The following is a 24103-nucleotide window of genomic DNA, read 5'->3' as shown; positions in this document are numbered from 1 at the left end:
AAACTTGCCCAAAAGATCACAGAGTTAGTAAACAGCAGAACTTAAGTCTTCTGATTTCAAATTCTCTATTCTCTTGATTCCAGCACAGGTACAACCTGCCCAGGTCACAAATTTGCCGATGTGGAAGTAGCAGATGATAGCCACATATACTTTCCAACGCACCCCTTCTTTTCCATGCCAGCAGCCTCAGCCCTCTCTCACCTTGGCACCATTATTTTGTGGGAATTCCCATCTCTGGCACATTTTCTTTTTTTTAAAGGTTGTATTTATTTTTAGAGAGAGGGGAAGGGAAGGAGAAAGAGAGGGAGAGAGACATCGATGTGCTAGAGAAACATTGATTGGTTGCCTCTCGCCTGCCCCCAACCAGGGACCTGGCCTGAAACCCAGCCATGTGCCCTGAGCAGAAATCGAACCAGTGACCTTTTGTTTTGTGGGCCAACACCCAACCAACTGAGCTATACCGGTTAGGGCTGGCATATTTTCAAGGTCATGGTTCAGTTTGCCTCCCACCCATCGACTTTATTTTTTCCTTCATACTGTTATAAATAACATCCACATAAATAGAAAGAAAAGAAAAGAAATACTGTTAATCCTGCCACACCAATGAGTTGTGTGTTTTCATTTTTTATGTTCCCATCTCCAGAGCTTGGCCATATGCATACATCATTTTTACATACTTGTAATCTTACCACAGAAGCAATTTCATATTCTGCTTGTGTCACTTAGCATTATATCATAATCATTTGCTGTGTTGCTACAGCATCTTCTTAAATTATCATTTTAATGGCCACATAATATTCCATTGAGTGGATGCACCGTCATTTACTTAAGTGTTTCCAATTTTTCACTATTGTAGATAATGCTGCAATAACCATCCTTACATGTAGAGCTTTTTTCTTCTTTTGGATAGTTTCCTAAGCCATCTATCACCTTAAATATACCTCTTCTCATTCAGTTATTCATTCACCCACCTGTCATTCAGTCTGCAGCATTATCAGGGCATTGGGCACATGCTCAGAACAATCCGTTGAGGGCCATGTGCTCAGTCTGGTGGTAAGACAAGCGCCTCAGCAAATAGTTACGATATTATGCTGTAAGTGCTATTAGAACCCAGTGGAGGGAGTGACAAATTCTGTCTCTTTCTCCTGGGGTGACTTCTCATTTTCCTCTTACTGGGACTTCGTCTCTTACCTGACAGCTCCAGCTAACCTCATTTCTCCAGTCTCTTCTTTCTCTCTTGGTTGGCCTTTTAGTGTCCCTAAAGTCTCCTTTCTTTGAGCAATCTGCCCCTGGGATGCATACTCCCCATAACTTACAGGCTTTCTTTCTTCATTCATTCAAATGCCTCTGACTGCTGCTTCCTCTTAAGAAATCTTCAGAAAGAGAATTAAGTAGGCCCTTAGGCGAAATTGGGCTTGCAGGGATTTTTTTAAAAAAAGATTTCATTTATTTATTTTTAGAGAGAGAGAAAGAGAGGGAGAGAAGCATCGATATGAAACATGTATCAGTTGCCTCTTGCACACCCCCTACTGGGGACCTGGCCTGCAACCCAGACATGCACCCTCACTGGGAACCGAACCGGTGACGCTTTGGTTTGAGGGATGATAGCCAACCTACTGAGCCACATCAGCCAGGGTGGGCTTGCAGTTTTGTTTGTTAAGCACTGTATTTTCAAAAGTTGGAACTGGGGTGCCTGTGGCATACCTCTTTGCTTTCCCCCAGGTCTCTCACTCCCTACTGCCTCAGGTTAGGCCCATTCCGCTCAGGAATTTCCCCTGCCTGGTCTGAGCTGGCAAGGCAAACTAGGTTCCCCTCCACTAAACCAGAACTTCATTCTCTTCTCTCCCTTCCTTAACCCTCTACCATAGGAATTTCATTTCTTCTATCTTCCAACCTTCACACATGTTGCTATTTGGTTAATGTATGTCCATTTGCTTCATTCATTTATTCAGGCAATGAATTGGTCAGTGAAGGACTCTTTCCTGAGCACCTGTATTGTGTCAGGTCCCCTGTGGGATGCTGGGCATACAGAAAAGAATGACAGCCCTGACCAGTGTAGCTCAGTGGGTTGGGCATCGTCCTGCAGAGCAAAAGGTCACTGGTTTAATTCCCAGTCAGGGCACATGCCTGGGAGGTAGGTTTGGTCTCTGGTTGGGGCACATATAAGAGACAATGGATCGATGTTTCTCTCACACATGGATGTTTCTCTTCCTCTCTTTTTCCTTTCTGTCTCCTCTCTCTGAAATAACTAAATAAATAAAAATATTTTTTTTTTAAAAGAGAGCCCTGGCTGGTGTGGCTCAGTGGATGGTGTGGTGAGCACTGGCCTGTGAACCAAAAAGTCACCAGTTCGATTCCTGGTCAGGGCACACACCTTGGTTACAGGCCAGGCCCCCAGTTTTGGGGGCAGTTGATGTATCTCTCTCATATCCATGTTTCTGTCCCTGTCTTTCTCCCCTTCTTACCCTCTCTGTAAAAAATAAATAAATAAAATCTATTTTAAAAAAGAAAAGAATGACAAGTGATTTTTGCGTGGACAGTACTCATGGTCTGGTGTAAATGTGTCCTTCGCCTATTGGGATTGTAAACTCCTTTTAAGGAAGAATTGAAGGCAAAAGATGGAGTTGGTTAAAACACTTTATGTAGGGTCTTTCATAGAAAACAACTTATTCAGAGCTCTTTGATGAAAGCCTGGCCAAAGTAAAGGCTATTCAAGGGCCATTCTATTAATACTTCATCATGCCATGTCCCACCGATGTTTAGCTTTGCAGGACCAGCACCTGACAAAATTCATATTCTGCACTAACTGGGGTGGCTCAGTTGGTTGGCCACTGTCCCACAAAGCCAAAGGTCGCTGGTTTGATTTCTGGTCAGGGCACATGCCTGGGTTGTGGGTTTGGACCCAGATTGGGGTGTGTGAGTGAGGCAACCAATCGATTATCTCTTGCACATCGATGTTTCTCTCCCTCTCTTTCTCCTTCCCTTCCTCTCTTTAAAAATAAATAAATAACATCTTTTAAAAAATCATATTCCATTTGGGAACAAACTGGTCATCTTGAAGAAAATGGATGATTATCCTAAGATTTCTCATTAATGAGGATCATCCCCCTTCCTCTCATTTAGCCCTTGCCTTCATCTAAACAAGTTTATGTTGTATTCATACATTTTCCCTCACAAACACACTGAAGTAAGGAAAAAAAGAAAGTATGTTTTATTGACTTTATTGTCTCTTTCACAGCCTGCTCTGGGCCAAGAATGTTAAACACTTCATATATTATCGCATTTAATCCTTACTTGGTGTCTCTGACATTTGGTACTACACACAATTTCACATTCAAGGCAGAAGCCAAGATGAGACAGAAAAATTGATCCTCACTAGGGGCAGTCTTTCCTCAAAAGGGTGTCTACCCGAATCCTTACCAGCTCCATCTTGCTTTCAGACCCAAAGTCCCCAAACAGTGTTCTATGTACAGACCTCAGCCATCTATATCCCCTCTTCCTGAGAAAAAAAGTCCAGGGAGGACCCATTAAGTCTCATAGAAATGCTGCCTCTCTCTACCTCAGTTTCATCTTCTCAGCCCAAGCCTTCAAGTGGCCCATCACAGCCTCCTCCATTCCTCTCTGTCTTGACCCATCTGTGGCCAAATGCCTTTTCACTTAAATTGATCTGAGACAAGATGAGAATTTTCAAAAGGAACTTTTCTCAGAAGCTAAGGGGAACATAACAAATTTTTTAAAATTACAAAGCCCTAGAAATAAATGAGTTTACAGAAGACTCATTCCTTTGCCTTATAGAACTCAGATCTTTCTACTGATGCGCTTGGCTGGCACAGCTTACAGAGCACTCAATCCGCATTCCTGTTCTTGGCTCCAATCCTGTTTCAGTTGGACGTTCCACCACTGCTACTCAGACTCATTGCCTGGAAAGTTTCGTTTGGTGCCACAATTCGGGGTGGTGGGTAGGTGGGTGGGAGATGAGGTGAGAAACATTTCCAGATTGCCTCCTGGTCCTGAGAAACTTTGTACTTGTCCTGAGAGAACTGGCCCTGGAAAGGCCTTTTTTGCACTTCAGAAGGCCTCACAGGTGTTTCTGTAAATCCTCTTAGATGCTTCTATATGGCTCTGGTCTTGGAAAAGCCCAACTGCACCCCAGCCTGTTTCCCTGGGTCTACTTTGGTCATCCCAGAGTTTATCTCGGATGATACTTCTTGAGGTGGTGGTTCAGCTCAGCACAATACCCCTGTGACAGCTGCTGCTGATTGTCCATGAGCAATTTCCACAGTTGTTTTTTGTTTTTTGTTTTTTGGAACACATATGCTGGGTCCTTGATGATGAATTAAGCAATCCCAGAACTCCATATCCCTGGACCTCATATTAACAAGACAATGAATTTCTGTCATAGCTTAAGTCCCTTTTTGATGTGTTTCCTATTAACTGCAGCCTAAAGCAGCTCTGGGAACACCGCGATGCACAGATCCAATGGCCAAGTCGGCCTGTGCTACCGTGACCCTCTCCTCCCTCTGTTACTTACTGGTCCAGGGTTTCAAAATCTGTTCCAGGTTTATCCAATCAACTTCATTGTCTGGGGAATTTGAAACTGCTGATGGTAGACACAAACCATGGGCACCAGTCACTGGAGCTGACTCCCACAGGTGGCAGTGTTCTAACTGCAAGGTCAAGGAGCTAAGTAGACTGCTTATCAGTGAGTTACCATATTTTGCCAAGCATACGGTGCACTTTTGCCCAAATTTTTGAGGGAAAAATAAGGATGCACATTATACATGGGTAATACTAATTCCATATCTATAGAAATGTTTGTAATTCTTTTATTTATGCTTATGCGTTAAAAGTAACTCTACAAAGCAAAAACGATATCCATATGCGAAATAATACTCTGGAAAACACTAATGAGTTTTGTTTCTAATAAATTAAAAAAATTGAATTAAAAAATTAAAACAAAAGATTTTTTTTCCCTGAAAGTTTGGGCCAAAAACATGGGTGCACAGTATACACGGGATCGAATTATACAACACAAAATATGGTGAGTAGACTTAAACTACTGGTCTAGCCTCCAGCCTTTCCTGAGGGCAACTCTTCCTTCTGTTGCTTTCAAACAAAAGAGCTTAGATAATGACATCGAACCAATTAGACATTAGGACTACTTTTACCCTTTTGGGACACACAATCGTTTATCCTGAGCCTTGCATTGCTTTCATTTCCACATCAATGCAGATCCATTGGTAGTAGCTGCCTAGAGTACTCAGTTAAGAAGGACTTGGATGTAGAGTCAGTGCTGAAGTTAGGGTGCAGTTACCAATTAGCAATATCCACCAGAGGCACATGAGTGGTTAAGTGGCATTACGTATTTACAGACTCTGTCTAGGCTAACACCCGGGGCTGTTCTCTCTAGTAGCCTATGCGGTCTCTTTTTAAAGCCTGTTCATCTGCCTACCTCATCATCAAAATGAAACCATCATCAAAATGAAAAGGGAACTGACTGTATGGGGTAACATATTTGCCAATGATATACCACACAAGGGTTTAATCTCCAAAATATATAAAGAACTCATACGACTCCACACCAGGAAGATAAACAATCTAATTAAAAAATGGGCAAAGGACCTGAATAGACACTCCTCCAAAGAGGACATACAGATGGCCTACAGACATATGAAAACATGCTCAACATCACTAATCATCGGAGAAATGCAAATTAAAACCACAATGAGATGTCACCTCACACCTGTCAGAATGGCTGTCATCAAAAAATCAACAAACAGCAAGTGCTGGCAAGGTTGTGGAGAAAAGGGAACTCTCGTGCACTGTTGGTGGGAATGCAGACTGGTGCAGCCACTCTGGAAGGCAGTATGGAATTTCCTTAAAAAACTAAAAATGGATCTGCCTTATGATCCAGCGATTCCACCTCTGGGAATATATCCAAAGAAAACCAAAACACCAATTTGAAAGAATATACGCACCCCTATGTCCATTGCAGCTTTATTTACAATAGCCAACTCTTGAAAACAACCTAACTGCCCATCAGTAGATGAGTGGATCAAAAAGCTGTAGTATGTTTACCCAATGGAATACTATGCAGCAGAAAGACAGAAGGAATTCTTACCCTTTGCAACAACATGGATGGGCCTGGAGAGCATTATGCTAAGTGAAATAAGCCAGCCAGAGAAAGACAAATACCATATGATCTCACTTATGTGTGGAATGTAATGAACAAAATAAACTAATGAGAAAAATAGAATCAGAGGCATGGATACATGGAACAGACTGACAGCTGTCAGAGGGGAGACAGAGGGGGAAGTGGATGAAAGAAGGTGAACAATTAGTCAAAAAACATATGTATGACCCATGGGCATTGACAATGGTGTGGGGATTGACTGTGAGAATGAAGTGTGGGCTGGGGGGAGGGGGCAAAGGTGGAAACTTGGAACAACTGCAGTAGCATAAAAAATAAAATTTTTTTTTAAAAAAACACACAACTTTGTGACCTTGGAGAAATCACTTTACTCTCTGAGCTCCAGTTCCTTAAGTATAAAATAAAGAGTTGGATCAAATGATCAGAAGGTCATTTCTAGTTCTATGAAGGACATGCCCCTTCAATGGTCCATAGCTAGCTCTGTCTCTTACTGTTTCAGAAGTCACTCTCCCCGCCTCTATTACAGCACTCAGTGAGTTCCAGTGTCTTGTCTGTGGAATGCCTCCAGTTGTCAGTCTATTGGCAGAGGAGAGAGAATTGACAGGTCTTGAGCCCAATGAATTATCAGGCCTTTTCCAGTTCAGGTTATGAACTCCACCCACTTCCCCAGGGTTTCTCTGATGATTCATTTAGGTGCTCCTCTCCTATCCTTGGGAATGACCTTCCAGAATTTTGTTGCTTCAGTGTTGCAATAGGAAAATACTTCACATGCTGAGTTATAATAATAGACAGTAGTCATCAACAGTTAAAAGGGTTGCTGTCTCATGCCCTCCTCCTCTGCCCCCCAACATCCCCACCATGTGCCACCCATGCTTTCCTTCCTCTGCACCCCCATCATCCGCACCATGTGCCACCCGCATCAGGCCCTCACACTACCCATTCCTCTCTCTTTAAACACAGTCCTGCATTCCTGAGCAGTTCCATTCTGAGACCCCTCACTGCCTGCACCTCTTCCCCTTTCCCCAAAGGAGGCTCTGGCCTTCAGTGCCAACCCAGCCTTTCCCTTCTCCCCACCCTGCCACCCCGCTCTGGTCTCCTCGCCCCTCACAGGGCCTCACCCTCTGCAGCTGCTGCAGTCTGAATAAGCACAACAACAAAAAAAAAATCAGCACATGTATTAAAGGGAAATTCTTGTTGGACAACTGCGGATTTCCCTGGGCAGGACTTCAGTTTGAGTTTCTCAGGGTTCCTATGGAGCCTGACTTGCTGCCGGGACCCACCCTGCCCCCACCCCCAGATGTCTGGGCCTGTAGGCAACCAGAACCCTGCTGGTCCCAGAGGACCCGTCCCCCAAAACTTTCTCGTCCACCAGGAAGGGGCTCAAAGAGCAGAGAGGGCAGGGGAAAGTCAGCCAAACTGGGCAGGGAGCAGGCAGCTCGCCCTGTAGGGAAGTGTAACTCAGAACTAGGGGCCCCGAGGGCGGGGAGCCAAGCTCCCCCTCACTGAAGCAGAAACCGATCTCGCAAATAAACACATAAACAGATTACCAGTGAGTCAGGAAGGGCTGCTAAGGGGCTGGAGAGCTGAGCCGTCCCCAGCCCCACCCCTGGCACTTCCCGGCAAGCTTAGGCCCCAGCTTCGCCCAAGAGGGATTGGGTCTCCAAAGCCTAGGCCCCACCCAGCTCCTCAACTGCTGAGGGAAGCCCTGAGCTTGGCCAGGCCTGGGCCTCTCTTCCCTGTTGCCCCTTTCTCCCTGGCTTCTCCACCCAGAACCCCCCTCCAATTCTTTTTGCTTCTCAAGCCTGGGCTCTTGTCCATCTCCCTCGGGCACTTCTGACATCTCCTGCCAGTTTTTCACTTTCCCAACACCCTTCAAGCACATTTACCACCATGTGCCTCCTTCTCTGGGCCTCCTTCCCAAATACCCACCATGAACCTTGAAAATGGTCCTAGATAATAACTCTCACTTCACTGCCCTGCCCCCACTCTTACTCTTTCAAAAGCCCAGGTAGAACCTCCGATTTCAGCTGTTAGGGCTTCAGTCTATCCCAAGATGCTGAGAGCCCCGCTCAACCCCCACAAGCCTCCCTGAAGGATGTCTGTGTGCCATGGAGCAGAATCCAAGTGCCCAGGCTCTGGGCCTCAGAGAGATTTTCCCGGCCTATACCTTTCTGTCATTGCCCTTTTCTGCCACTTCCATCACAATCATTAGGGAATGGCACCAAACATTCAGATGCTAGGAGGGCCCCAGGGGATTCTGTGACAGGTCAGAATGCATGCTTCCAGATTTGGCCAGAGGGAGGGACGCTTGCCACTTGGTCTAGGGTGGACGTTCCATAGCTCTGTCTGTGCTTGTTACTGTATCCTCAAGGCCTAGCACTAGCACAGTGTCTGGCACATAGGAAGCACTCAATAAATATGTAGAAAAGTGCGAGTATAGCCCTGACTGGTGTAGCCTGGCAGGTTGAGCATTGTCCCACAAACCAAAAGGTGGCCAGTTCGATTCCTGGTCAGGGACATGCCTGGGTTGTAGGTTCGGTCCCTGGTTGGGATGTGTATGAGAAGCAACCAATCGAGGTTTCTCTCACATTGATGCTTCTCTCTCTCTCTTTCTCCCTCCCTTCCCCTTTCTAAATGTATGTGCATAAATATCTAAATAAGCAAAACTACAGCAACACACTTCTAAGGCCTGGGATGGTGCTTCCTCATATGACTAAAATCCCAAGACCTCTGCACTGTATTTCTTTTCTATGGCTGCCATAACACATTTACACCAACTTAGCAGCTTAAAATAATATCTATGTATTAGCTCACAGTTCTGTTGGTCAGATGGTCAGATGGTCAGATGGGCAGGCTCCACTGGGTTCTCTGCTCAGGATCTCGTAAGACCGAGATCAAGGCTTCAGCTGGATGGTTATCTGGGGGCTTGGAGTCAGAACCCATTTCCACAATGATTTGGGTTGTTGACAGAGTCGACTTCCTTGTGGAGGTGGGTCTAAGGGCCCATTTCCTTGCTGGCTGTGGGCTGGGGGCCCGCTCTCTCCTTTGAGAGAGATCACCTGCTTTTATTTTTTTTTTTTTGGTTCCATGTGCCCTGTCCATCTTCAAACTAGGGACAGTGTGTCAAATTTGACTTTCCCTTCTGCCTTCCTCTTCCGTCACCAGCAGGAGAAAATTCTCTGCTTTTTAGGGCTAATGTGATTCGTTTAGGCCCATTCACAGTTCTCTCTCTCTCTCTCACCCCCTCCCCCTCTGTGTCTCCGTCATGTGAGGACACGGTGAGAAGAAGGCAGCCGTCTACAAGCCAGGAAGAGAGCTCTCACCAGAAAACAATTCACCTGGCACCCTGATCTTGGACTTTCCAACCTCCAGAACTAGGGGAAAAATACATTTCTGTTGTTTAGCCACTTGATCTGTAGTATTTTGTTGTGACAGCCCAAGTAGAGTAAGACAGTGACCATGATATGTGACAGCATAATGCAAGATAGAAAGAAAGCTCCCAACCCCCTTGTGCAATCCTACTCTCTGTCTGGCCTTTCCAGCACTCACTGAGAGCCGGCCTGGGTGTCCTGTCAGTCCCAGTCTTGGGGAGTAGAAGATGGGGGAAACGGTCCATTTTTGAAGCTTAACTAGCTTGGTGCAGCTGCCTGTGAACTGGATAGGGCTTCTTGCACAGCTGAGGCCCTGGGGGTGAGGCCACCTTCCCAGGCAGGTCCAGGAAGGCTGCAGCGGGAATTAGCTGCAGCTGGAAATCTGCAGCAGAAAGCAGGGCAAGTGCAGAGTGCCCTCCATGTGCAATTGATTTGTGACTGTGAACAGCAGATTTGGGATGTGACAGCCGACTGCAGGGTCAAGCAGCCAGCAGAGCTGTGTTGGTTTGGAGGCAGTTCAAGCCTCTGAACTGAAAAATCATATTTTGAGGGAAAGACCATGAGCATCTGTTTCAACTCTGAGACCAGCTCCTCCCCACTGATGTTGCTGGTTTCTTTTGTCAGAATGTGTAGGCCCCAACTGTGGCCCCGGGAAGCAAAACTGCCAGTTGTTCAAAGGCACTGTGCCTTAGTTATCTATTGCTGTGTAACAAAGCACCGCGAACTTAGTGGTGTAAAACCACACAAATGTATTATCTCCTGGTCTCCATACATCGGAAGTCTGAGCACAGTTTAGCTGGGTCCTCCACTCAGGGCCTCACTAGAATGAAATCAAGGTGTCACGTGGCCAAGCTTCAGGTGTCTCCTGTCACCTGAAGCTTGGGTTTCTCTACCAAGCTAACTGGTTGATGGCTGAATTTAGTTCTTTGCAATTATAAAACTTACGTCCCCATTCGTTGGCTATTGGCCAGGGATTACTCTTAGTTCCTAGAGGCCACGCTCAGGTCCTGGGCACGTGGCCCTTTCCATGTGTTTGCAGCGGTTCTCCTCTTGCTTCCCCACCAATTTTTTACCTTTCATTTTGAAATAATTTTAAAATCACAGGAAGTTGTAAAAAATAGTACAGAGAGGTCCCATTAATCCTTTATCCAGTGTTCCCTAATGGCTACACCTTATATAATTATAGTGCATTACCCAATCCAGCCAATTGACATTGGTACTGTGTGCATATAGTGCCATGTCATTTTATCACATGTGTAAATTAAATTTTTTTTTAAAAGAGAGGGGACGGGAGGGGGAAAGAGCAGGAGAGAAACATTGATCACTTGTCTCTCATATGCGCCCCAACTGGGGACCAAATCTGAAACCCAGGCATGTGCCCTGACTGGGAACCAAACCAGAACCTTTTCGTTTTGTGGGATGATGCCCAACCAGCTGAGCCACATGAACCATGGCCACATGTATAGATTTATGTAACCACCACTGCAGTCAAGGTTTAGAATGATTTCATCACTTCAAAAGTCACCCTTACCTCTTTCTCATCCACTGTTTCTAACCCCTGGCAACTAATAATCTCCTCCCCAACTCTATAATTTTGTCATTTTGAGAACGTTTTATAACATACAATATGTGACCTTTTGAAACTGACTTTTTTCACTCAGAATAATGCCCTTGAGGTCCATCCAAGCTTTCACATGTATCAATAGTTTGTTTCTTTTTTATTGCTTAGTAGTATTCCATGGTATGGACGTACCAGATTTGTTTAAGCATTCACCTTGTGAGTGACATTTTGGTTGTTTTCAGTTCTGCCTGTTATGTATAAAGCTGTTACAAACAATTGTGTGCAGATTTTTGTGTCAACATAGGTTTCCATTTTTCTGGGATAAATGTATGAGTGCAGTTGCTGAGTTATAAGGTTAAGTGTACGAGTATATATAGTTTTTAAAGACACTGTCACGCTCTTTTCCAGAGTGGCTGTAGCATCTGACATGCCCACCACCAATGTACTCCAGTGTCTTATATTCTCACTAGAATTTGGTGTTGTCCCTATTTTTTTTTGGCCTTTTGGATTGGTGGCTTCAATTGGCAATTCCTTAATGGCTAATGATGTTGAACATATTTTCAAGTACTTACTATCTGCATATTCTCTTCAGTGAAATGTTTCTTTATACCTTTTACTCTCTTTCTAGTTGGATTGTTTGTTTTTTTACTGTTGAGTTTTGAGAGTTCTTTATGCACTCTAGATACCTTTCTGATATCCAATATGTGGTTGCAAACATTTTCTCCCAATCTGTAGCTTATCTCTCCTTCATTTTTTTTCAAGTCTGTAAAAAATTTTTATTTAATTGTTGACACTGTTACAGATGTACCCCATTTCCCCCTTTCTTTCCTTCTTCTTAACAAGGTATGTCACTGAGAAAAGGTTTTTAATTTTGAGGAAGTTAAATTAATTATTTTTTCTTTCATGGATCATGGTTTCCATATCAAATTTAAGAACTCTTCACCAATTCCTAGGCCCCAAAGAGTCTCTCCTATGTTTTCTCTAAAAGTTTTATAGTTTTCCATTTATATGATCTGCTTTGAGTTTGTTTTTATGTGAGGTGCAAAGTGTAGGTCACCTAACTTTCTTTCTCTCTTTCTCTTTCTTTCTTTCTTTCTTTCTTTCTTTCTTTCTTTCTTTCTTTCTTTCTTTCTTTCTTTCTTTCTTTCTTTCTTTCTTTCTTTCTTTCTTTCTTTCTTTCTTTCTTTCTTTCTTTCTTTCTGCTTATGGGTATCCAGATGCAATAGCATTATTTGTTGAAAACAATTCTTGTCTCTTTTAAGAACTCACCTGATTAAGTCAGGCCCACCCAGGATAGTCTCCCTTTTGATTAAGTCAAAGGCAAATGATTATGGACCTTAATTACACCTGAAGCACCCATTACTCCATATAGCAGCATAATCATAGGGGTGACAGCCCATCATATTTAACCGGCCCACCCACACTCGAGGGGAGAGGATTATATAAGGGTGTGTGGATTATTGGGTGAGAGAGTAATCCTAGAATTCTATCACATGCTGGAAACATCCATTCACACTTAACTTTTCCTTCCAGGGGTTTGAGAAAGACCTCCTAGCCCTAGGGTCTTATCCAAGTGAGGATTGGCTGTTTTGGAAACTTCTATAGGGAGCTGAGAGTAGGTATGGGTACACGTCTATATGCCAAACCCGAAGCAAAATATGATTTAGCTATTCCTTCCTAGAGCTGGGGGTGGATGGTCTCATTCTGGACTAAAGAGCTCTGGTGGTAAGGTGAAGCATGAGGTGGCGGAGAAGCACCATTTCATGAGCTGTTTCTTTGAAAATAGAGCTTGGATTAACCAAGTCAGAACAGAGGCTTCCCCTAGGCCCAATTAACTTAAGAAAGGCCTTGCAATCTATATTCTAAGTTTCACCAGACTTAGCATTCTGTCACTGACATTCAGCTAATAAGCAGTTTTGGGGGCCCAAAGGTAGAACTTCTTTTAGCAGTGACTCCTTTTAGCCATGGGACTCCTTTTGTCCCTCTGCACCTCCCACATCTCTTCTCTCTCAAAGAATCAGGTTTGCACAAGAGAATGCTCAAGGAGAGCTTTGTGGGAAAAGACCCCAAAAGAGCCCCATTACCTCTCTGAAACCGCAGACTAGCCATGCCCTTAGAGAACCTGGCTTGACTCTGACTTTTGAATGGAAGGTGACACAGTGAAACCACATCACAATAGTATGCTTTCAAGCCGGAGCCTACCAGGAAATTGTAAGGAGTAAATGGCCGAGGAGATTGAGAAAATTTCAGAGAAAAAGTGAACTGAGAGGTATAAGGGGAAGGCTATTAGAAGAGAGCCACCCAAAATGAATGGAATCCCAAACCTGTTTGTGAATCAGTCCTTCATGAAGCCAAAGAAAAACCTGAAGCAAGAAGTGTGGGGAGAAGCACTGAATTCTCACATGGTCACAAACATTCTCTCACTCTCCTTTCCATGCTGTTCCGGCCTTGCCAATGTGAATGGCACATCTGGAGCTGAGAAGCGTGGCAGCCCTGATTCCAACGTCTGCTCTGGAAGTGCCACTCTAAGGCAAGCAAACTCTTCTACACGCTTAACCTCTTCTCTGACCAGAATCAGCGTTCAGACTTCTCTGAGTGCATCATGTACCTTCTGCGTTCAGACTTCTCTGAGTGCATCGTGTACCTTCTGCGCTAACTTGGAAAATTAGGCTCTTCAAGGGCACACTGTTTCCTCTACAGCCCAGTTCCCCTTCCCGCATCCCGCCAGTACATTGCCTCAAAGCAGGCTGAGCATCACCTGAATCCCAGCAGCTGCTTCCAGACCACTATTCATTACGAGGTGAAACCCCTTCCTCTTACAACACTCTTTCCATTTGATATTATCACCCTCTATCTCCCCCCTTACCCCCAATCACTGTCATCCACTCTCCCATATTCTTAGGGGACTTTTTTTTTTTAAGAGAGAGGGGAAGGGAGGGAGAAAGAGGGGGAGAGAAACACTGATGCGAGAGAGAAACATCGATCATTTGCCTCTCATAAGCACCCTGTCCGGGGACCAGACCCAGAACCCAGGCTTGTGCCCTGACTGGGAATAGGACCAGTGACCTTTTGCTTTGTGGGATGATGCCCAACCCACTGAGACGCACTGCTCAGGGCCATACTTTTAGGGGATTTTGATCCCCTCTGGTTTATATATTCCTTCTGCATTTCAACTCCTGTTGTCACACTGCCTGATTTCAACATCCATGTGGATAATTCCAGCTATTTCTGTAGCCCAGTGGTTCTCAACCTGGAATCACTTTGAGACAGGCCAGTAAGCCAGGACAAGCGGAGTAGGGAAACGGAGGCAGATAGTTAAACAAGCAATCTGCAGCCATCTAGTAAATCCTATCTTCCCTAAACCAAGGACACTTAAGAGTAAATGGTTTGCACTTCTCCCCAACCAGAGGGGAAATAGCCTCAATGGTCCTACTCAGGGAGACAGCAGAAATCCAATTAGGGCCACTTGCCAACCACACCCAAGGACAGATGAAGTTAAGGGAATAAATTTCATTTTGGTACATTAGCATAAAAATGATAAATATTCCATTGAGATCCTCTCCTAGGACTTCCCCTGAACTCCCAGCCTTTAAGACCCCTCAAAATGAAGGTCCCATCATGTGCTCTCCCTCCCAGGAGCATGCCAGTTCCTTTCCTTCCCCCCTCGTCTTCCCCCACAGGTACACATCTCCTCCTAAACTCTAAGTGTCCTCAGGAGACTTGCAACCAGGGGAGCAATGGGCAGCAGCAGCTCATCTCAGGCTGACCCCCAGAACCTGTCCTCGAGGCCCCCTTTCTCTGGCGTGTGAGCCAAAGCCACCCAACCTAGGCTTACTTCCCTACCTAGTATCCTAGGCCCTTCCCTGTGTCACTGTCCCCAGCTTTAATAAATGTCCTCTAAAAATCACCTGGACTCGCACCGTCAAATCTTCCCTGCATGAAGTCAAGAACGCACACACTACCAGCCGGCCTGAGGCAGACCCACTCAGGGCCAGGCACCCTGTCGGGTAACAATTTGGAAAACTTTAAAAATCCTGATGCCTGGGACCAACTCAAACTAATTGAATCTGAATGTCTGGGGATGTGGCTTCTGCACAGACATTTTTAAAATCTTACAGGTGATTCTAGTGTACCAGTATTGCAATGACGGTTTTTTCTATTTCCATCGCAAGCCAGGATTGAGGACTACTGCTCTGGCCTCAAAGGTTCTTACACCCTTCATTGGAATGACTTTCCCTTCTGCTACACTTAAGAATACCAACGTCATGGTCCTGTTCTGACCTTGACATCACCTAGAACCTTGCTACCTCTGAATTCTGTAATTCCAAGAGTCCCACTACAATCTTGCACTTCCCTACTCTGGTAACTTTTCTGCCTAATTACCACTTCTGACCTTGACCCCACAATCTTCTAGTTCATTAGCAGTCCCCCATCCTCACTTCTTTCCCTGCACATCCTGGCTCCTGTGGTGGATCATTCTCACCAGTATAATTTCATGATGCAAGCCCTATTGCTTATCTGTTGCATTTACCTTACAAATCCCATACCTGAAATCAATTGGCAAATCTGCCTCTTCTGTTCTGCTGGAACTTCTGGAGAAAATTGAATGTCAGTCAGATAGGTACCGCTAGAAGTGTATGATTTCTAATCGTATTTGTTTTCTGAACACTGTTGAGCCCTTCATTTCTACTCAACACTCTCTCCCATTTTCCTTAACTACTATTATAAAACTTTGCCTGCCTCCCCCTTTTTTCCCCCTCACTCGAGGACATTTCTTTTTCATTGCTTTTTAGAGAGAGAGGAAGGAAGAGGGAGAAACATTGATGTGAGAGAGAAGCATCGATCAGTTGCCTCCTATATGTGCCCAGACTGGGGTTCAAACCCACAACCTAGGTATGTACTCTGACTGGGAATCGAACCTACAGCCTTTTGGTTATGAGATGATGCTCCAACCAACTGAGCCACACCGGCCAGGGCTGCCCCTTTTTGAATATAGGCCATGGTGTGAGCTCCTCTTTTACAACTATAGGCCTATTTCCACCTCCTAGTGTCCTTTCTTCTTTCCTTTTGCTCTGAGAGGAGTGCTCTGTTTCCTGCACAGGGCTAATTATGTTCTGGATCCTATCATCATGACTCCTTCTTTACTGAATCTTCAACCTCTGCTGGTTTCTTCCCCTGAGACTCTGCATGAGCGTGTGCACACAGCTCACCTTCTAAACCTCTCTCTTGCTCTTGTCTTTTCCATCAGTTACCATCTTCATTTGTTCTTTCATCAGCCAAGCGTCTCGTAAGAGCAGCCCAGTTCAGTGTCTCCATTCCTCACCTCTCACTTACTCCTCAGTCCACAGCCACCAGGCTCCTACTGCTCGACTAACTGCATGGGCAATGGTCAGGGAAGAATCCATAGAGACATTTGCTGACCTTCCTTTTATTTGAACTCTTCTCCGCACTGTGTGTGCTAACCATGTCTGCCATTCGAAAACCGACCTTTAGCTCTCGTGATTTCCCCATACCATGGCTCCCTTACTACCTCTCGGACTGGCTGCTTCTTCCCAGTCTTCATTGCTGCACCACAAGGAGTCATTTCTATGTATTTTAAAAGTTGGCAGATTTCAAGGTTCTGTCATTAGTCCTCATTGTTTCTCCCTAGATAGCCTCATCCTAAGGAGGCTATCTAGCCATCGCCGCCGCCGCCGCCGCCGCCTCCTCCTCCTCCTCCTCCTCGTCCAATTTTACGTGTTCCAAACCAAGCTCATTATCCTCCTAAATCCTTTCATCAAACTGTGAAACCAGAGCCAGGTGTTTTTCATCTTTATTGGTGACACCATTATTCACTCAAGTCTCTCACAACAGAAACCTGGGTGTAGTTATGTGGTGTGTCCTCTCTCTCCCTCAACCCCCACATCTGATTAATCATCGAGTCCCAGCAATTCTACTTCCTAAATAGTTCCCCAGTGTGTCTGCCTTACTGCAGTGCTACTGCCTTCATTCAGGTTTTTATCTCTCAACACAACTGGTGATGCAATCTCCTAACTTGTCTCCCTGTCTGCACTCTTGCTCCTCAATGATTGCTTTGCCGAGCAGCCAGAGTGATGGAAAGCCTTGTGAATAGTACCCGGGACATAGTAGGTACTTAGTCAAGTGTTGTTGAATGAATGGATGTCCAAATGCTCTCTGGGGTGACATACAAAGCCGGTTCCTATTTTCCAGCCTCGTTTCCTCTCTTGCAATTTAGGTTCTAGCTAGTGAGTGCAAGAGCAGATCTCGTAACAGGTCTTCTGATTCCAAGTTTGAGTGCTCTTTCAACAAGAGCCCAGCTTCTTCCCTTCCCGCCTGCTTTTATGAAAGTCTTAGAAACCTTCTGATTGGGGGCATTTGGATGCTGTCCCAACTGGAGGAAAGAGGAGGGACAACAGGACCTCCCCTTGTCACTCCCCATGAGGGGATGCTATGATGTTAGACCCACAGGAGGAGGACGGAGGTAGATTTTGTAAAAGTCTGAGGCATGGAAGAATTCAGACCATAGTTACCGCATTTGTTAATACATTTATTTTTTTCTTAACAGACATTTACTTTGTGCCAGGCTCTGTGCCAGGCCTTGAGGGTATGATGGTGGGCTCCACTGCCTTCACCGGTATCGATGGACAGTGACTGGAGATTTTGACAAAGTGGGAAGGGAAGTAGAAAGGGACAAGCCTGTGGAGCATGGCCTTAGTTGTGGTGGGGAGACAGCATCTCTCGTGTCCAGAGAGAATGGCCAAAAAGCTGTTCCAGGACATGTCCTGGCCCACTGAAGTACCAGGGCATAGGATGTCACGAGATGGCAGGCAGGGAGGGAAGTCTGGGTCTGGAGCAAAACCTTATTTCTTTAGCCCCTCGCTCCTTGCTCTAGCCGCCCCTTAGAACAACAGTTACCCCCATCTCGCTAGATACCTTAGGTGTGGCCAAGTCAAACTTCCTAGCAGTGCCCAGGATGGGTGGCAACATAAACTTCTCTGGGGGGATGTTATTGTATGGAGTGGCACGTGTTCACAACGAGTTGCCCTGGATTTTCCTCAGTTTGAGTTTCCCTTCATGAGCCTCTAGCTCTTCCCTGATGACCCACGTCAGGTGCGCTCCCCCAACCCCCCGCAAAGAGGGCCTTTCAACCAGAGTCCTAGCACTTCTCAGACACTATTTGGAAAACCGCGTTATATACCAGACTATTGCTTTCCTCATTGTTGGTGGGGAATGGTGGCTCCTCCCTCCTGGAGTCTGTATGTATAAGGACTAGGGCAGATGGCAGGGATCGGGGCTGCAAAGCTTAGCTGGTGGTGGAATGTCTGGACTGTGACCCTGAGCCAGACCCCTAGGCTGGCCTGCTCTGTGCCCCTCCCCTCGCCACCCCCCTTCCTGGGCAGGGCTGTACCACACCAAGAAGACACTGCCCCAGGGCCTCGTAACTTGAGTGAGACAGTCCAATTATCTTCAATTTATGGAGCTCAATTGGAGTGAGTTCAGAAAAGAGCAACCTGAACAATTAAGGGACCGGAGGGCTCAGCTTCTGGGGCAAAGATAAAAGGCCGCAGTAGTGGTTTCAGGGGGAGTGGTGGCTAAGGAGGGGGGGCGCCACTGGAATGTCTGCCAGCAAGCGGGTGTGGAAGGGGGCAAACACCTGGGAGGGAGGGGGCAGGATGAGCTGGAACAAGGCAAGAGAGGTGAGCCCCCAGGAAGGGCAGACAAGACGCTCGGAACTCAGACCCAGCCCTTGGGAGTCAAGCCATGTTGAGCAAGTAATAAATTCTGGCTGTGTAAGTCCAGGCCCTGGCTTGAGGGAATCCCTGGAAGCCCCAGACAACAGAGCGATGTTGGGGAGGTGGTGATTTTGACATAAAGAAGCCTAGACCTGGGGCCTATTGCAAGCTTAGGCCCTGTAAAAAATTCATGTGATGGAAAAAAATGGTGGTTTGCTGAGCTGGCTGAGCTCCAGAGTGTCCTGGGACATCTGTTATGGCCCTACTAAGATCCCACAGGATAGGATGCCCCTAACCAAACTCAATTCTTAATTCAGATTTTGTATTCAATACTCAATTCAGATTTTTTATTCAATACCAGGACGCGGCCTAGTACTGGTTGGCAGGGGCGCTATTGGTCCAGGCTCAACTTCTGGTAGCTGTGTGACCTTGGGCAAGTCCTTTCTTTTCTCTGAGTCTGTTTCTTCCTCTGTCAAACAAGGAGAACCTTTTAAAGCAGCGGAATCCTTGCCCTTTTAATGAAGTCTTACATAGAACCCTACTATATAGAACAGATGAAAGTATTGCTTTGTTAATAGGAATGTCTTTATTAAGTTCAAATTTATGTCACTTACTGTCAAGTGAATCAATCAGAATTATGAGGCAATTTTGATCAAATCAATGGTTTGAAGTGGAGGGTTACAGCTCTTCATTCCTGTCTGAAGTCTGCCCACACATCTGATGTTTGCAGAACTCCTGAAGCTCCTCCATACAGCCCAAGGGCGCCCACAGAATTCTGGGTGAAAATCATCACCTCAGTTATCTCCCCAGATTCCTTCCAACTCAGACTTTTTTCAGAAAGTAGACTCTGTGTCCCTAGCAAATAGGCACTCTCTGTCTTCTACTTTGCGACCTAGGCACCTTGGGACCTTTGTACCTGGTCTGTGGCTTTGCAGATTTTTGCTTTCTTTTTAAAGAATTTACTTATTTATTTTTAGAGAGGGGGAAGGGAGGGAGAAAGAGGAGAAGAAACATTGATGTGAGAGAGAAACATCGATCAGTTGCCTCTCATAAGTGCCCCGACTGGGAACTGAACCCGCAACCTAGGCATGTGCCCTGACTAGTTGAACCAGTGACCTTTCACTTTGCGGGACAATGCCCAACTGAGCCACACTGGTCAGGGCACTTTGCAGAGGTTTTTTTTTTGTTTGTTTGTTTTAAAGGTTTATAAAGTCTGCTGGAATGAATTTGGGACCTTTGGTCAGGTAAAGGAGGCAGACACGGGTTGGAAGTTTCCCTATCCAGACATAAGAACTTTGCCCACTTTGGAACTCCCTTTGAGATGACTGGAAGAAGCACTTTCAGAGAAGGAGAATTTAAATCCTGGTCTGTGGGTGTATCACTCTTTTTTTTTTTTAAGCCAGTATCTCTTTAAAATTTTTTTTATTCATTGATTGGAGAGAGAGAAAGAGACAGAGAGAGAAACATTCATTTTTTGTTCCACTTATTCATGTACTCATTGGTTGCTTCTTGTATGCACACTGATCAGAGATCGAACCCATAATCTTGGTGTAATAGGATGACGCTCTAACTAATTGACCTACCTGGCCAGGGCTAGGTATATCAATCTTGCCAAATGCCTTTCAACTTCAGCCGCCATTCCCAGGAGGCTCCACTTCCTGGTGCCCAGGAGGCAGTCCAAACCAGGATTTTTTAGAGGTCAAATAAAGCCAAGATGACCAGAGCAGAGGAGATGGCCTGGGCAAGGAGGACCAGAGTGACACTCCTTTAAGTACATATGGATGTGGAACGATGACTGTGGGAATGACTTGGCAACGCAGCTTACTAAGCAAGGGTTTGGATGCTACAGGTACATACGAGGTTGTCTCCAATGCAGCCATCCTTGACTGGCAGGTGATTTCACATTGTCTCTTGAGAGACTTTGGAATCAGTTTTGTTAGTTCGTCCATTGCAGTTTTCCTTTTGTATCTACTGCAGAATTTTTTTAAATGAGAGTTTCAACATTAGCTTCACGGTGCAAAACTTAAAAAGAATAAAAAGATGTATCTTGAAGAAAAGTATGTCTCACCCTGACTGGTGCAGCTCAGTGGGTTTGGTCGTCCCACAGTCACAGGTTTGATTCCCGATCAGGGCACATGCCTGGGTTGCAGGCCAGGTCCCTGGTTGGGGGTCTCTTACAAGAAGGAACCAATCAACCTTTCTCTCACACATCGATGTTTCTTTCCTTCTCTTCTCTCTCTAAAAATAAATAAACAAAATCTTAAAAAAAAGGAAAAAGATAAAAGTATGTCTCCTTTCTTCTCAGTCACACAATTCCTTCCCCCAGAGACAACCATGGTCACCAATTTCCTGACATAACCTTGCATAGATACTTTATGCCTGTACTGTATTCAAATATCCTTTTAGATATATTCTATTCAAATACAAGCAAATATATGTATTTCTATTTCCCATTTCCCCTCCTACAGAAGTGGAAGTACTCTGTACAAACTGCTCCTGTTCTTTTTAATGGCTGCACGGTATTCCATTATATTTATACATCAAATTTTATTTAACTACTCTTTTATTGGTGACATTCAGGTTCCTTCTAATCATCTCTATTATTCACAATGCTGCAAAAACTATTCTTGAACCTACATAATTTGGCATGTGTGTGGGTATATCTTACAACCCTTGAACCAGATTTTAAACCCAACTGTGAGGCTGTAGGAGGGAATGCTCTGGAACATCGTGGCTTAATTTTGCCTCCCTTTACTAGTTTGCTTTTTTCCTTGATCTTCAAGCTGGTGCTCTAAGTGCCATTCTGAGACATTAGAAGAAGTGGGGCAAAGTCCTGATAGAGGTTTAACCCAAACTGGCTAACAATATCACCACTGGCTAACAATTTCTACTCGGTCACATTTTTTGCCCCTTGAACCATTTAGGCAACAGCCGGGTGACAGACTGGTTTGAGAAACCAGGTAGACGATGGAAACCTATGAAGCAAGATGCATGTAATAAGATAAAAGGCACCTGACACCTACCTTCAGTGTCAGGGACCAAGTGGGGAGTCGTGGGGCTGGAGCTGACCATGAGAGAGCACACTTCATCTAGAGAGGGCAGATTCGGTTCTAGCTGGTCATGGGGGCCCAGCACTGTCAGGTCTTCTAGATAGTTAAGAAGCTAGAAATATGGATTATATGTGAACACTCCTCAATTTATATAATAACAACAGCAAATACCCATACGGCACTTACTATGTGTCAGGCGCCATTCTAAGTGGTTTAGATATCATAACTTAATATTCATTGTAGCTCTATGAGGTAGAGTACTATTGTTCATCTCCATTTTACAGGTGAGCAAAGTGAGGCAGAGAGAGTTTAAGTAACATTCCCAGAATCACACAAAACAAGCAGCAGAGGCAGGATACAAATCCAGGCCATGCTCTTAATAACTATATTCTTATTGAACTTTTATTAAATTTAAATGTCTTGGCCCTGGTGGGGTTGCTCGGTTGGTTAGAGCATCATCCTGATACATCAAGGTTTAGGTTTGATCCCTGGTTAGGGTACATACAAGAAGCAACCAGTGGATGCAGAAATAAGTGGAACAGCAAGTCAATCTTTTTCTCTCTTTCTCTCAAATCAATACATTAAAAAAAAAAAACCTAAGTGTCTTATTGAGGAAATGTAAGTCTAATTTAAGCACTACACTGACTGACACTGCCAAGCCAAACATCATGCCTCCAAAGGCCTGTCGTTGGAGACCTCAGCTCTGGGAGGTGTCTGGCTTGAGGCTGGCTGTTGCTCTGCTGGGCCTACAAACCTCATGAGTCCCCCTGCTCTCATTCGGACCCAGGTCAGGGGGCAGCACGGCCCAGGAGCCAGGCGAAAGCCCTTTCTGCTGCCTCAGCCACACTGCCTGTGTTGACATCTGCTCTTGAGCACAGGGTGAGGGTGCAGTGCTGGAGCCAGTTGGCCTCGCTTTGAGTCCTCAACAGGTCATGAAACTGTGGGAGAAAAGATACTGGCCTGGGTCTTGGAGCTGGAATTTTTGGCTTCTTTTCCTGGCCTTTTGTTCTGAGTTCTTTTTAAAAATGTTTTTCTTTTTGGGGGGGGAGAGAGGAGGAGGGTGGGTCTTTTGGCCTCACTGAGCCTCAGTTTCTTCATCGGTCAACCCAAACTCATTTATCCATACCTCACAGGGTTACTGTGAGGAGCAGGAAGACACTGTGTCCCACATGTGGTACATGTGGAAGAGGACAGTCTTAGTAATAGAGGTTGTCTGGGGGACAGGGAGCTGTCATTTCCCAGGAGAAATTTCCCAAAGATGGAGCCAGGGAAGGTGAGCTGTCTCATCTTAGCCCACCTTTCTTATGGTTATGTTTTTGATCCCAAGCTCTTTCGTCCACCAGGCTTTTTCTATGCCGGTGAATGAGCCGTATCTAACTCTGGGCACAGATTCCTGGAGTCCAAGGGCACAGGGCAGCCCGAAATTAACCATCAGTGCTTTGTTTGCCAATAAATCTGCCTTTACCAATTTTCCTGTTCAGTTGTGTGCTTTTCCATGTGCACTGACATATTTGTGTGCTGGGTTCAACAAGGCTAAATTCAATACAACCGTCTGCAACCTTTCCTCTCGAAGAGCCTTAGACCTGCAGACTTAGCATCTGTGAATATTAGGCTCCTCGAGAAAAACAAAACAAAACAAAACAAAAAAACCCCCCACACTGCTGAAACCAGACTCAGCATTATGGAGAAACCTGGCCATGCATGTCATCAACTACTTAGTGCAAAAGTGGTGTTGAGAAAAAGCCTCCTGCAGCAGCAGGAGGGTCAGAGGCGAGTGGGCAACACAGATGGGAAGGGAACAGAGAGATCGCAGGAGAGCAGAACAGAACCAGATGGGGGGGGTATCGGAGACAAAGGGAGGGGGCAAAGGACTAAATGTGACTGTACTCCTGGGTTCTAGGCAAGGCAGACTATGTGTTCTCTTCATCTCTGCAGTGTTGTGACGGTGCCATCATGAGTTAGGGCTGTCCCAGCAGATGCCTCTGCGAGCCCCTCACTATGTTCAGTTCCCGTTCTAGGGCCTCTTTTACTTAGGGCAATCTACGAGGGGGTAGAGGTGAGGCCAAAATGGGGAGGTCAGAGTGTGGATGGTCCTGAAAGCCAGCTTTCGATATTTCCAAGCAATTGGAGCCATTACTGGGGTAGGATGAGAGGCCCGTGCTCCACGAGGTTCCCGGCACTGGTACTGCCAGCCGAAGTCTGGGGCTGGAGGCTGGAGGCGAGGAAACCAGTTGGGG

At 45.4% G+C, this 24103-nt stretch overlaps 1 pseudogene; it reads right to left on the bottom strand.

Moving 5' to 3' along the window:
* The window catches only part of LOC129071099 (dnaJ homolog subfamily C member 9-like), a 68578-nt pseudogene extending 45280 nt beyond the window's left edge, over positions 1 to 23298 (bottom strand).
* Positions 23299 to 24103: the final 805 nt, after the last annotated feature.

This window comes from Pteronotus mesoamericanus, unplaced genomic scaffold (genome assembly GCF_021234165.1).
Source record: "Pteronotus mesoamericanus isolate MK-2021 breed Mesoamerican mustached bat unplaced genomic scaffold, CSHL_Meso_final contig_256, whole genome shotgun sequence".
Classification (NCBI taxonomy): Eukaryota; Metazoa; Chordata; class Mammalia; order Chiroptera; family Mormoopidae; genus Pteronotus; species Pteronotus mesoamericanus.
This window is presented reverse-complemented; position numbering and strand designations above follow the sequence as displayed.